The following is a 14476-nucleotide window of genomic DNA, read 5'->3' on the forward strand; positions in this document are numbered from 1 at the left end:
TGTGGAAAAATATGATTGTTTCAAGCATGTGATGCTCCTTGTTACGCCTAGCGCTCCGGGTCCCCGCTCCTCCCCGGAGCGCTCACGGCGTCTTTCTCCCTGCAGCTCCCCGGTCAGTCCCGCTGACCGGGAGCGCTGCACTGTCATGGCCGTTGGGGATGCGATTCGCACAGCGGGACGCGCCCGCTCGCGAATCGCATCCCAGGTCACTTACCCGTTCCCGTCCCCTGCTGTCATGTGCTGGCGCGCGCGGCTCCGCTCTCTAGGGCGCGCGCGCGCCAGCTCCCTGAGACTTAAAGGGCCAGTGCACCAATGATTGGTGCCTGGCCCAATTAGCTTAATTGGCTTCCACCTGGTCCCTGACTATATCTAACCTCCTCCCATGCACTCCCTTGCCGGATCTTGTTGCCCTTGTGCCTAGTGAAAGCGTTTTGTGTGTCTAAAGCCTGTGTACCAGAACTTCTGCTATCCACCCTGACTACGAACCTTGCCGCCTGCCCCCGACCTTCTGCTACGTCCGACCTTGCTTCTGTCTACTCCCTTGTACCTCGCCTATCATCAGCAGTCAGAGAGGTGAGCCGTTGCTAGTGGATACGACCTGGTCACTACCGCCGCAGCAAGACCATCCCGCCTTGCGGCGGGCTCTGGTGAAAACCAGTAGTGACTTAGAACCGGTCCACTAGCGCGGTCCTCGCCAATCCCTCTCTGGCACAGAGGATCCACTACCTGCCAGCCGGCATCGTGACAGTAGATCCGGCCATGGATCCCGCTGAGGTCCCTCTGCCTTATATCTCTGATATCACCACGGTGGTCGCCCAGCAATCCCGACAGATCGCCCATCTAACCCACCAGCTGTCGGAAATGTCCACCATTGTGCACCAACTTCAGTCGCAACTTCAGCAGCAATCATCTCCTCCGCCAGCTCCTGCACCCCTTCCGCAGCGAGTGGCCACTCCTAGCCTCCGCCTGTCCTTGCCGGACAAATTTAATGGGGACTCTAAGTTTTGCCGTGGCTTCCTTTCGCAATGTTCCCTGCACATGGAGATGATGTCGGACCAGTTTCCTACTGAAAGGTCTAAGGTGGCTTTCGTAGTCAGCCTTCTGTCTGGAAAAGCCCTGTCATGGGCCACACCGCTCTGGGACCGCAATGACCCCGTCACTGCCTCTGTACACTCCTTCTTCTCGGAAATTCGAAGTGTCTTTGAGGAACCTGCCCGAGCCTCTTCTGCTGAAACTGCCCTGCTGAACCTGGTCCAGGGTAATTCTTCCGTTGGCGAGTACGCCATACAATTCCGTACTCTTGCTTCTGAACTATCCTGGAATAATGAGGCCCTCTGCGCGACCTTTAAAAAAGGCCTATCCAGCAACATTAAAGATGTTCTGGCCGCACGAGAAACTCCTGCTAACCTGCATGAACTCATTCATCTGGCCACTCGCATTGACATGCGTTTTTCTGAGAGACATCAAGAGCTCCGCCAGGAAAAAGACTTAGATCTCTGGACACCTCTCCCACAGTCTCCACTGCAATCTGCGCCTAGGCCTCCCGCCGAGGAAGCCATGCAAGTGGATCGGTCTCGCCTGACCCTGGAAGAGAGGAATCGCCGTAAGGAAGAGAATCTTTGTCTGTACTGTGCCAGTACCGAACATTTTTTGGTGGATTGCCCTATCCGTCCTCCACGTCTGGGAAACGCACGCTCGCACCCAGCTCTCGTGGGTGTGGCGTCTCTTGATGCTAAGTCGGCTTCTCCACGTCTCACGGTGCCTGTACGGATTTCTACTTCAGCCAGCTCTTCCCTCTCAGCCGTGGCCTGCCTGGACTCTGGTGCTTCTGGGAATTTTATTCGGGAGTCCTTGGTGAATAAATTCCGCATTCCGGTGACCCGTCTTGTCAAGCCACTCCACATTTCCGCGGTCAACGGAGCCAGGTTGGATTGCACCGTGCGTTACCGCACGGAGCCCCTCCTAATGTGCATCGGACCTCATCACGAGAAAATTGAATTTTTTGTCCTTCCCAATTGCACTTCCGAAGTTCTCCTTGGACTACCCTGGCTTCTACACCATTCCCCAACCCTGGACTGGTCCACTGGGGAGATCAAGAGTTGGGGTCCCTCTTGTTCCAAGGACTGCCTTAAACCAGTTCCCAGTACTCCCTGCCGTGACCCTGTGGTTCCTCCTGTATCCGGTCCCCCTAAGGTCGTTAGGGACTCTGCCTGCCACAGAAAATGCCTCTCCCCCCCTCCCAGTCCCTTCAGGCAAGCCTCTGTGTCCCCTCATGGCTCCCGTCCTTGTGTCTCCCTGCCCCGTGCCAAGCTTCACCCTCTGCCCTCCCTCCCCATTCCTACTCCTGCTGTACTGCCTGCCATTGAGGAAACCATCCATTCCTTCCCGGTGTCCTCATCCCAGGGGAGGCAGTCACCGGACAAAAAAAAGGGGAGACCTAAGGGGGGGGGTACTGTTACGCCTAGCGCTCCGGGTCCCCGCTCCTCCCCGGAGCGCTCACGGCGTCTTTCTCCCTGCAGCTCCCCGGTCAGTCCCGCTGACCGGGAGCGCTGCACTGTCATGGCCGTTGGGGATGCGATTCGCACAGCGGGACGCGCCCGCTCGCGAATCGCATCCCAGGTCACTTACCCGTTCCCGTCCCCTGCTGTCATGTGCTGGCGCGCGCGGCTCCGCTCTCTAGGGCGCGCGCGCGCCAGCTCCCTGAGACTTAAAGGGCCAGTGCACCAATGATTGGTGCCTGGCCCAATTAGCTTAATTGGCTTCCACCTGGTCCCTGACTATATCTAACCTCCTCCCATGCACTCCCTTGCCGGATCTTGTTGCCCTTGTGCCTAGTGAAAGCGTTTTGTGTGTCTAAAGCCTGTGTACCAGAACTTCTGCTATCCACCCTGACTACGAACCTTGCCGCCTGCCCCCGACCTTCTGCTACGTCCGACCTTGCTTCTGTCTACTCCCTTGTACCTCGCCTATCATCAGCAGTCAGAGAGGTGAGCCGTTGCTAGTGGATACGACCTGGTCACTACCGCCGCAGCAAGACCATCCCGCCTTGCGGCGGGCTCTGGTGAAAACCAGTAGTGACTTAGAACCGGTCCACTAGCGCGGTCCTCGCCAATCCCTCTCTGGCACAGAGGATACACTACCTGCCAGCCGGCATCGTGACACTCCTTTATACTCACCTGGGGCAAGTAACAGGTATGGGCAATATAGAAATCACAACTGAAAGCAGATAAAAAGGAGAGTAGTTCCCTTAGTATTTGCATTGTGTGTCTGTGTATGCCACACTAAGCATGGACAACAGAAAGAGGAGAAGAGAACCGTCCGAGGACTTGAGAACCACTATTGTGGAAAAATATCAACAATCTCAAGGTTACAAGTCCATCTCCAGAGATCTAGATTTGCCTTTGTCCACAGTGCGCAACATTATCAAGAAGTTTGCAACCCATAGCACAGCAGCTAATCTCACTGGGCATGGACGGAATAGAAAAATTGATGAAAGGTGTCAATGCAGGATAGACCGGATGGTCGATAAGCAGCCCCAAACAAGTTCCAAAGATACTCAAGCTGTCCTGCAGGCTCAGGGAACATCAGTGTCAGTGCGAACTATTTGTGGACATTTAAATGAAATGAAATGCTATGGTAGGAGACCCAGGAGGATCCCACTGCTGACACAGAGACATAAAAAAGCAAGACCACATTTTGCCAAAATGAACTTGACTAAGCCAAAATCCTTCTGGGAAAACGTCTTGTTGACAGATGAGACCAAGATAGAGTTTTTTGGTAAAGCACATCATTCTACTGTTTACCAAAAACAGAATGAGGCCTACAAAGAAATTTGGTGGAGGTTCAATTATATTTTGGGGTTGTTTTAATGCCTCTGGCACTAGGTGCCTTGAATCTGTGCAAGGCATCTTGAAATCTGAGGATTACCAATGGATTTTGGGTCGCATTGTACAGTCCAGTGTCAGAAAGCTGAGTTTACATCCGAGATCTTGGGTTTTCCAGCAGGACAATGACACCAAACATACGTCAAAAAGCACCCAGAAATGGATGGCAACAAAGCGTTGGAGAGTTCGGAAGTGGCCAGCAATGAGTCCAGATCTAAATCCCATTGAACACTTGTTGAGAGATCTTAAAATTGCTGTTGGGAAAAGGCGCACTTCCAATAAGAGAGACCTGGAGCAGTTTGCAAAGGAAGAGTGGTCCAACATTCCAGCTGAGAGATGTAAGAAGCTTATTGAATGTTAGCCCGGAGCACTTCCTCATGGACTGTACAGATTGCCCACAGTCTCCGGGAAACGCCTGCACCTAGGGTATGTGGAAGAGGTATCCCTGGGTGTGAATACCTCTCCACGCTTAACTATTTCTTTACAGGTCTTCGCTTCAGCCAAGTCTACCTTCAGCACTACTGCATTTTTGGACTTTATTGATGCTTCTTTGATCCACAAGTATCATCTTCCTCTTACTCGGCTTGCCAAGCCCCTGTTCATCTCCACTGTTAATGGACAAAATCTGGACTGTATGGTTCACTTCCGTATAGAATCTCTCGTCATGCAAGTTGCATATAGAATAGATTGAATTCTGTGTTCTGCCACACTGTACTTCAGACATTCTTCTTGGCCTTCCTTGGCTGCAATGCCATTCTCCGCAACTGAATTGGAGAACCAGAGAAATAATTAGCTGGGGACAATCCTGTCAAAATCTTTGCTTCCAACCAGTTCAGGCTAAAGTTGTTTCTTGTCTTCCTCCTTTACCTGGCCTGCTGCCACATTAACAAGATTTCTCTGACGTATTCTGCAAGAAACAGGCTGAGTTTCTGCCTCCATATCATCCTTACGACTGCTCTATAGATCTTCTGCCTGATACCACTCCTCCTCATAGAAGGATATACCCTCTATCGGTTCCTGAGACCAAAGCTATGGCTGAGTATATCCAGGAGAATCTCCAAAAGGGATTTATCTGTAAGTCCTCTTCTCCTGCTGGATCTAGTTTCTTCTTTGTAGGGAAGAAGGATAGCTCACTCCGTCCATGCATTGACTACAAGGGACTTAACAAAATCACGGTCAAGAACCGTTACCTTCTACCTCTTATCTCAGAACTTTTTGACCGTCTACGTGGTGCCAAGGTCTTCTCCAAGTTAGACTTACGTGGAGCATATAACCTCATTCGTATCCACAAGGGAGATGAATGGAAAACGGCCTTCAACACTTGTGATGGACATTTTGAGTATCTTGTAATGCCTTTTGGTCTCTGCAATGCTCCAGCTGTTTTTCAAGAGTTTGTCAATGATATCTTCCGTCATCTTCTCTACACCAGTGTGTCGTATACCTAGATGACATCCTGATCTTCTCTTCCAACTTAGAGGAGCATTTACTCATGTTCGCCTGGTTTTTCAGCAACTTCGGAAGAATCATCTCTACACCAAACTGGAGAAATGCCTGTTCGAGAAGTCTAGTCTTCCGTTTCTTGGCTACATTGTCTCTCATCGGGGCCTGCAGATGGATCCAGATACATTGTCTGCAGTATTAGATTGACCTCGTCCTTCTGGCCTACGTGCTATTCAACGCTTTCTGGGATTTGCTAACTATTATCGTCAATTTATCCCACATTTTTTGTCCCTGGTTGCTCCAATCGTGGCTGAAGAGGCCTTCTCCTGTTAAAAGTCTGCGTTTGCCTCTGCTCCTGTGCTTACAAGAGCAGATCCGAAGAGGCCCTTTGCTTTGGAGGTTGATGCCTCATCTGTTGAAGAGGGTGCCGTTCTTACTTAGAAAAACTCCAAAGGCAAGACTGTAACTTGTGGGTTCTTCTCCAAGACCTTCTTTCCTGCTGAGAGGAATTACTCCATTGGAGATTGTGAACTCCTCGCTATCAAGCTAGCTTTGGAGGAATGGCAACATTTATTGGAAGGTTCTCATCCGGTCAGCATCTTCTCCTACCATAAGAATCTTTTATACTTTCAGTCTGCTCAGCGTTTGAACCCCCGCCAAGCAAGATGGTCACTGTTCTTTTCTAGGTTCAACTTCTTCATCCACTTCCGCACGGCAGATAAGAACATCAGGGCAGATGTTCTCTCCAGGTCCTCTGACGTCATTGGTTTGGACTCCACGCCTAGGCATATTATTCCTCCTGACCTTTTGATTCCTGCTGCTCCTGCTGAAATTCAGCAAGTTCTTCCAGGAAAATCCTTTGTGCCCACCAGATTGAGAAGCAAGGTACTGAAATGGGGTAACTCTCCCTTGACAGCAGGTCATCCTGGTATATGCAAGACTCTACTTCTAATCTCCCGGCACTACTGGTGGCCCCATCTTGAACGTGATGTTTCTGATTTTGTTTGTTTCTGTGAAACTTGTGCCTGTGACAAAACTCCTCGGCAGAGACTTGCAGGACTCTTACAGCCTTTACCCATTTTGGAGACTCCCTGGTCCCATATCGCCATGGATTGCATCACTGATTTGCCACTCATAATAACACTTTCATTTGGGTCGTTGTAGATCGGTTTTTCAAGATGGCTCATTTCATTCCTCTACCAGGTCTTCCTTCTGCCCCACAGCTGGTGAAGTACTTCTTGTTGCATGTCTTTCGTTTACATGGTCTTCCTCAGCATATTGTTTCTGATTGAGGTATGCAATTTGTCTCTAAATTCTGGCGAGCCGTGCCAGGGGTATCGACCTGGGTGCCGCCTGCCGCAGCAAGTCCATCCCGCTTTACAGCGGTCTCTGGTTTACACCAGCGGCACCTTACTATACTATTAACAAAAAACAAAAAAAAGGGAGGGCGATATACTGTCAAGTCTCAGTCTGCTCTAATTTTAAAAGAGCTGCTGTCACGATGCCGGCTGGCAGGAGGTGGATCCTCTGTGCCAGAGAGGGATTGGCGTGGACCGTGCTAGTGGACCGGTTCTAAGTCACTACTGGTATTCACCAGAGCCCGCCGCAAAGCGGGATGGTCTTGCTGCGGCGGTAGTGACCAGGTCGTATCCACTAGCAACGGTTCAACCTCTCTGACTGCTGAAGATAGGCGCGGTACAAGGGAGTAGACAGAAGCAAGGTCGGACGTAGCAGAAGGTCGGGGCAGGCAGCAAGGATCGTAGTCAGGGGCAACGGCAGGAGGTCTGGAACACAGGCTAGGAACACACAAGGGAACGCTTTCACTAGGCACAAGGGCAACACACTAATTAGAACCACTGCGCCAATCAGCGGCGCAGTGGCCCTTTAAATCGCAGAGACCCGGCGCGCGCGCGCCCTAGGGAGCGGGGCCGCGCGCGCCGGGACAGGACCGACGGAGAGCGAGTCAGGTACGGGAGCCGGGGTGCGCATCGCGAGCGGGCGCCACCCGCATCGCGAATCGCATCCCGGCTGGAGGCGGTATCGCAGCGCACCCGGTCAGTGGATCTGACCGGGGCGCTGCAGTAACGAGAGTGTAGTGAGCGCTCCGGGGAGGAGCGGGGACCCGGAGCGCTCGGCGTAACAGCTGCATAGTATAATAAAGACTGTTAGTATATGTGTTCTAGAATGTATGATAAAAATGCTACACGGCATTGGTAAATCTCTGACCTTTTATTCATACTGCTATGTCTCAGACCGCCAGTTATATTGATTACAACCAAAGTAGGAGGAAACGCTAACTGCTTCCACCCTCACTTATATCAACACTGAACCACACTTCCCAGGATTACTTTTTAAAGCTTGTTAAAGAAACAACAAAGGTCTCTTATCCACGGATACTTGTTCATGTTTTATTGTTCACAGACATAGGAAAATGTATGAATACATTGCTGGCAAGTGGGTGTTACCATTTTCCCCTGTCAAAGGATGTGTTCCAACACAGTCTATTATTATTAGCACTCATTGGACAGTGTGAAGGGGCACCCATCCCCCAACTTGTAATGCTTAGTTGTCAATTTATTCTTAAATTTCTAGTGTTCTAAGAAAAGATGCTATGTTATTTCATAGGGAAAACAAGTATTCACTGAAGCTGAGCTGAAGGACTGTCCACTAACAAAATAATGTTTCAAAATCTGATTAATGATTTAGACTGAGATTTTGTTCCAGCACTCAATGAGTCCCTGATGATCCCCACTTCCTGAAACCATCTCAGGAGTGCCAGATCAGTCAAGTTCTGGACACTATTGACCAGCCTCAGCCGGCCATTTCCTTATATTAAGACTTGACCAGAAATGGGGACCCAGTGACCATCGGAAAGACAGTGGCGGTGAATAGGGCAGGGAAGTAATATTTGATTCTCACTGAGAAAAATATTGTGGCTTAGTTTATGCAACACAGATGCCTATAGCTACTTCCCTAGTTAAAAAGAAGAATAGATGAGCAGCAAAAATATGCTATGGCAAAAGATATGGGCAAGAAAATTGAAGTACAGAAGGTCGGAGGGTTCTATTTTTACTTTTACAGTGGAAATTGTCACCACAAGAGAAAGAAAACGAGGGGGGAAGGGAAGTGAGAGAAAATATGGAGGGAAAGAGTAAGAAAGAAAATGGAGGGAGGAAAAGAGTAGCTGGTAGGTCGGGAGGGACAGAAGGTAAAACCAGCAAGAGAGAGAGGAGAAAAAGGCAGAAGATGGACAGACAGAAAACTATATAGGAGGCAGGAGAGAGAGGATGGATGGCAGGAGAGGAGGGAAGGAGAGGTGTTGAAAGACAAAGAGAAAGGTGGGAAATACAAGAAAAAACTAAGCATGAAAGTAATAAGAAAAAGAGTTGGAGGAATAAGGTGAGAAAAGAGTAAACTAGAAGATGGAGGGCCAGAAGATAAGATGACGGAGGTATAGCAAAAAAAGGATAGATGGATAAAGAGTTACTTATTTACTTTGAAGGTTTTCAGCGTGGCTTGAGTCTTTAGTTTCTAGCAGTAAAAGACTAAAAATTTCATACAATCAGAATAATTATTACAATGTAACAGTTCAGGTGTATAAACATTTCTAAAACTAACATAAGCATTTTATTTAATTGACACACAGCTAAACAATAATGATCAATGAAATGCAGAAAAGAGCTTATTCAACTTTTCCTCCCTTGCAAGAAGAAGTTCTCCCCCTTCCAAGACCGGATTTCTGCAGAATACCCCCTCAGCTTGGAGAGAAACAAGGTTCAGAAAGAGCTGCTTGATTGTAGAATTAGACAGCTAACATGTGGCCTGTATAAGGTATGTATAGTAGTTGCAAACTTAAGGACCGCTCTACTCTTCTCTTCAGTAGGAGCAGAGCTGAGGGGCACACAAATGGCTCTGGCAAAACCCAGGCCCAGACTAACTAGTTCTAGCAGGTGTAGGTCATACTATTCCTCAGGAGTGATAGGTTGGACTAGGGATTTACTAGGGAGAGGCATGTGACCAAATTACTATTTGTACAAGGCAACCATGTTAACCTTTGACACTTTGGTTACCACAGTGTATGCATGGAATTGTGTAATGCAAAGAAATACATTTGCAAGATTCTCCAGTACTAATATACACATTACGCTGTACATCCAGCAAACCCTTATACACTCAGCGTTGGTCAGGGGCATACCTAGAGCATTTGGCACCCGGAGCAGACCCTTTGTTTGGCACCCCCCTTAATTACACCCCCCTCCCCCCCCTTAATTACACCCCCTCCCAGGGGCGGACTGACAACACTCGGGGCCCACGGACCAAAAAAAAGCAAGGGCCCCTGCTATGCTCTGCAGCTCGTCAATCTTCTGCCACGCCCCTATTCCACCTAAATCCCACACACAATAAACTAAAATTTATATATATAAGAAACACTTTAACGTAGGTAAATTTCCATGACCAATAATACTGGTATACAAGGAGTAAATATATACCACCCCACAATAACTGGATAATACCGCCATACTGTACTGAATAAAACCACTATACACAGACCAGTATACTATAAAGGATCTGTATACAATATAAGTGATTATATACAGCACCATATGGCGGTAGATATCAGCTGTACACAGGATGTATATACCATAAAAGTTATTGCAGTTACATTTTGGGACTCACAATTACGTCTTTTCTTATCAGCGGTGTCCTCTTTCCTTTTCTTCTCCGTCCGGATAAGACCGCCATGTGGATCTCTTAACATCTGCAGGACAAACATGTCAGACTCTGCATTTTTCCACTGCCCTCCCCTCCTCTACACAATCTCCATCTATAGGCCCACAAACTGTAATAATGCCCTCCCTGGTGTCCTGCACAGTAAATGGGCAGGTAGGTAGGTAGCCAGGTAAATAGGTAACAAGGTAGGTAGATAAGGAAGCCAGATATGTAGGTAGGTGACAAGTTAGGTAGGTAGGGGGCTAGCTAGGTAGTTAGGCAGCCATGTATGAAGGCCAGGTATGTACATAGTTAGGTAGCTGGGTATCTAGGTAAGTAGTTAGGCATCCAGGAATAAAGTTAGGTAGCCCCCCTTCCCTGTAGGTATAGGCAGCAGAGTTAAACCCCCTTCCCAATCGGTATAGGAACAGAGTTAACCCCCCTTTCTCCTTAGGTATAGGCAGCAGAGTCCCCCCACTCCCTTTCCCCGTAGGTATAGGCAGAGTTAAAAAAAAAAACTCTCCCCCCCCCGTTTCCCATAGGTATAGGCAGAGTTAAACCCCTTTTTTCCCATAGGTATAGGCAGATTCCCCCCCCCCACTCTTCCCCATTGGTATAGGCAGAGTTACCCCCCTCTTCCCCATTGGTATAGGCAATTACCCCCCCCCCCCTTTCCTCCACTTTCCCCATAGGTATAGGCAGAGTTACCTATGGTTGACTACGGTTTTAGGCCTGGTGGGAAAACCGCATACAGGGCAAAAGTGAGCCAACCGGAGTCAGCGTTTCACTCCGGTTGGCTCATTAAAATGAATTGCATATGTATGCGATCGCGTACGAGGTATGCGGTCCCGTATGGCTGAAAATGTGATGTGAACCCAGCCTTATTACCATATTGCTACTGACCAATACTGTATACTGAATCAAATGTTACAATTCTTCAAAGGACATATAATACAGTCACACCATGACCACATATTACCACTATATAGTGAGTGAGTAATATACCACCATAATGTGACATAATACAGTGACCACATAGTGGTAGGTATCAGTTCCTAACAGGTCAGGCTGATTGTATATAGGGGTTAAAGTGCAGTTACATCTTCCCCGATTAAAGTCACTCACTTTCGTTTTTCTTCTCCATCTAGTTCAGACCACTATGATGACTTCTCCCAGCCAAAACTCAACACCACAGAATCTGCAAGATCAACATCTTAGTCACCTTATTTTTCAAGCATCTTCCCCACATCTATACAAACATAGTTGAAAGTGACTATATTTAATCTAACAAAAACCCTATGGGCATGTAAGGGTATATAACAAAATACCATCTTTATTGGTATTCCAACATATACTTGTAGCATACAACCAGATATGATACGAGTAGCCCAAAATAAAGCAATAATGTATCAGTGATTTAGCTTACAGAGGATTTCCTACACTAGATACAACTATATCCACATTTTGGGGAAGAGCAGGACTAGCTCAGGGACATGATGTGACACTGCTTCATGCAGAGAGATAGGAGATGATATCTGCTGATGACACTACTTGGCCACTGGATTCTTATAGTTTTTGACGTGTGCTAACGTATCATATACACGTATCATAGATATCTCCTTCTTAAAAAAGGATCCTGCTTGTGCATGGCGTTACATTGGTATAGTTTTGTCAAATGCATTCTTGTGAGGGAAGACTGATTCTATGTACAGCTCTGTTAAATCGAGGAATTAAGCTGCGGAAATAAAGGCTACACGTGGTGAGCATCCTATATGGCAGGTAACCACTGAGGAGAAGCTCTAGGTGACAAAGAGCAGGCATCAAGATACTGCTGTTCTTCTTGCTGGCAGAGGTGAAGATTAAGCAAAGGTGAGGGCAAACTGGAATAAATTGGGGACCTTAATTAGGTGAAATATCTGGAGCAGTTAGAAGCAAAGTGATAGTGAGTGATGGTCTGTGGAAGTGAGATATAAAAGAACACTGGTTTTGATGATAGGACTGGAAGAATGAAAGAAGATAGCTTTAAGTCAGGGTGTCAAGAATAGAGACGTCTGATTCCTGCCACAGAGAATACCAGGAGCATTCTAATTAGAAAGGAAGAAATAGAGGCAGCAAAGTACTTTCCTGTGACCTTATAGTCTCATAGAGGTCAAGAAAGATAGATGCATGGATAAAGAGAAAGAGAGAGAGAGAGAGAGAGAGAGAGAGAGAGAGAGAGAGAGAAAGAGAGAGAGAGAGAGAGTGAGAGAGAGTGAGAGAGAGAGAGAGAGAGAGAATGAGAGAATGATAGATAGATAGATAGATAGATAGATAGCAGTGGCAGACATCATGCAATCTGTGCAGCTGCACCCCCTGTGTAGGTATAGGAGAAGTCAGCCATAATTCTGCTGCTAGATTACACATAAGGGGCTAAGCTAACATATTTAGCTATTAGACTGTGTTCACATGCCAGAAGTTCTGCATAGAATTCTTCATTAAGGGGGTATTCCAGGAAAAGACATATATATATATATATATATATATATATATATATATATATATATAAATCAACTGGCTCCAGAAAGTTAAACAAGTGTGTAAATTACTTCTATTAAAAAATCTTAATCCTTCCAATAATTATCAGCTGCTGAATTTGAGTTGTTCTTTTCTGTCTGGCAACAGTGCTCTCTGTCGGCATCTCTGCTTGTCTCGGGAACTGCACAGAGTAGAATAGGTTTACTATGGGGATTTGCTACTGGGTACCTACAGTAACTAAGGGTGAAAATTATATGTGGAGGGTCCTACCTAATGGGGACATTACCTACTGGGGACCTAGCTAATGGAAAGAATTACCTACTAAGGGTCCTACCTAATGGGATAAACTAGATATTGGGGACCTACCTAATGGGAAAACTACCTAGTAGGAAATCTTGGTAATAGGAAAATGACCTAATGAGGGTTTTACCTAATGGGGAAACTACCTACTGGTGTGGTTTCCATTCCTAAAGTGGGAAACTACCTAATTGAGTGACCAACATACCTAATGGGAGGTCTACTGAGCCTAATGGGGAAACCTACCTTCTCCACCTTAACCATTCTAACCCCTTTACTAAACCCACTTACCTTCTGTTTATTATATGGAACACCTAGGAGCACAGTGTTACTGTTTTTGGAATTATACACGGTGAAAAGATGAGGAAGGTGCTAGAAAAGTGAGGACCCAAAGAGGTCTACCTGGCAAGTTCTGCAGAGACAAATTGTCGCTCGAAGAAATTGTCTAGTGCCTGGGCCAGAAGGAGGAGAAAAGAAAAGGTTAATGACTCCAATCAGAGAAGACTTCACCCATGAGTCCCTGGCTGTAACTGCACTGTAATCACTTATATGGTTTGTAGGGGTAATGATTGTAGTAATCTCTACCAATTCCCCGAATTAACAAAGTCCTTATTTTGAAAGGATGAAATTCATCTGGTGCCTTGTTAGTAAGTTACATGGTAAATCACTTTGTCACAGGTATTGCTGGCAGGGGCTCTCAGTATTGGGGTCTCTCCACAACCATATTGGCTCTTAGAGACCCAAAGACTGACAAAATTAAATACTCTGTTTAAGCCTTTATTGAATAAGTTCATGAAAACAAAGGGAAAATGCGAAAAAATCCATTCATACGTTAAATGGTTCATGCATATGCATTATAAAAATAAAGTCAGAAAATGTAATTTGTGAATACCTGTAAATATGCAGTTTTTTTTAAAGCCCAGCAAGTGTTTATTGTGTCAGTTTTTAATTGCTTTCTAAAGTATGTTCAAAGAGGGAAAAAACTGTTTTACAATAAATGCTGCATGCTATTAAAATGCTACCCAGCTAAATGAATCAGACATTTTCTTGTTGTAATCTGCCACTGTAAACCACTAAAATAATGTATTTCCATATTGATTTTGTTTAATTAAAATACTTTCAAGCATAAATTGAAAGTGATGCCATCGTGACTGCTTCCCTGGTAGGAGTGCATTAGCTGTGCAGTCATTTTGTATGTCGCAATCATGTGCAGCAGAGAGACAATGCAAATTTATTAGTTTAAGAAAAATTAGTAGGCTCCCTGAATAAATCAACATTGGGTATTAAATGCATTCTGGCTGAGCCCATCATTGCTATCGAAGGGAGAAAACATTTTCCTTGTTTTGCCTGAAATTTTGTGTCTATTTTTCATCTACTCTTCATTTCCCTATACTATCTAAGAGGATATAATAAAAGTAATATAGATAGCAGTCTATAAATCTTATTTCATTAATCATATGATCACTATGTTCAGTTTTCATATACTTATGGAAACCATGCTTGGTTGAAGAAGGGGATAGAGTAAATGGCATGTAGGATGACAAAAACGTATGTTATAGGGTAATGGGAAGATAAAGAGATATTTCTGTTTCAAAGATCTTATATAACCTTGTGGTACATGTGAAAACAAA

The sequence above is a fragment of the Hyla sarda genome, chromosome 5 (assembly GCF_029499605.1).
Source record: "Hyla sarda isolate aHylSar1 chromosome 5, aHylSar1.hap1, whole genome shotgun sequence".
NCBI classification, from domain to species: Eukaryota; Metazoa; Chordata; class Amphibia; order Anura; family Hylidae; genus Hyla; species Hyla sarda.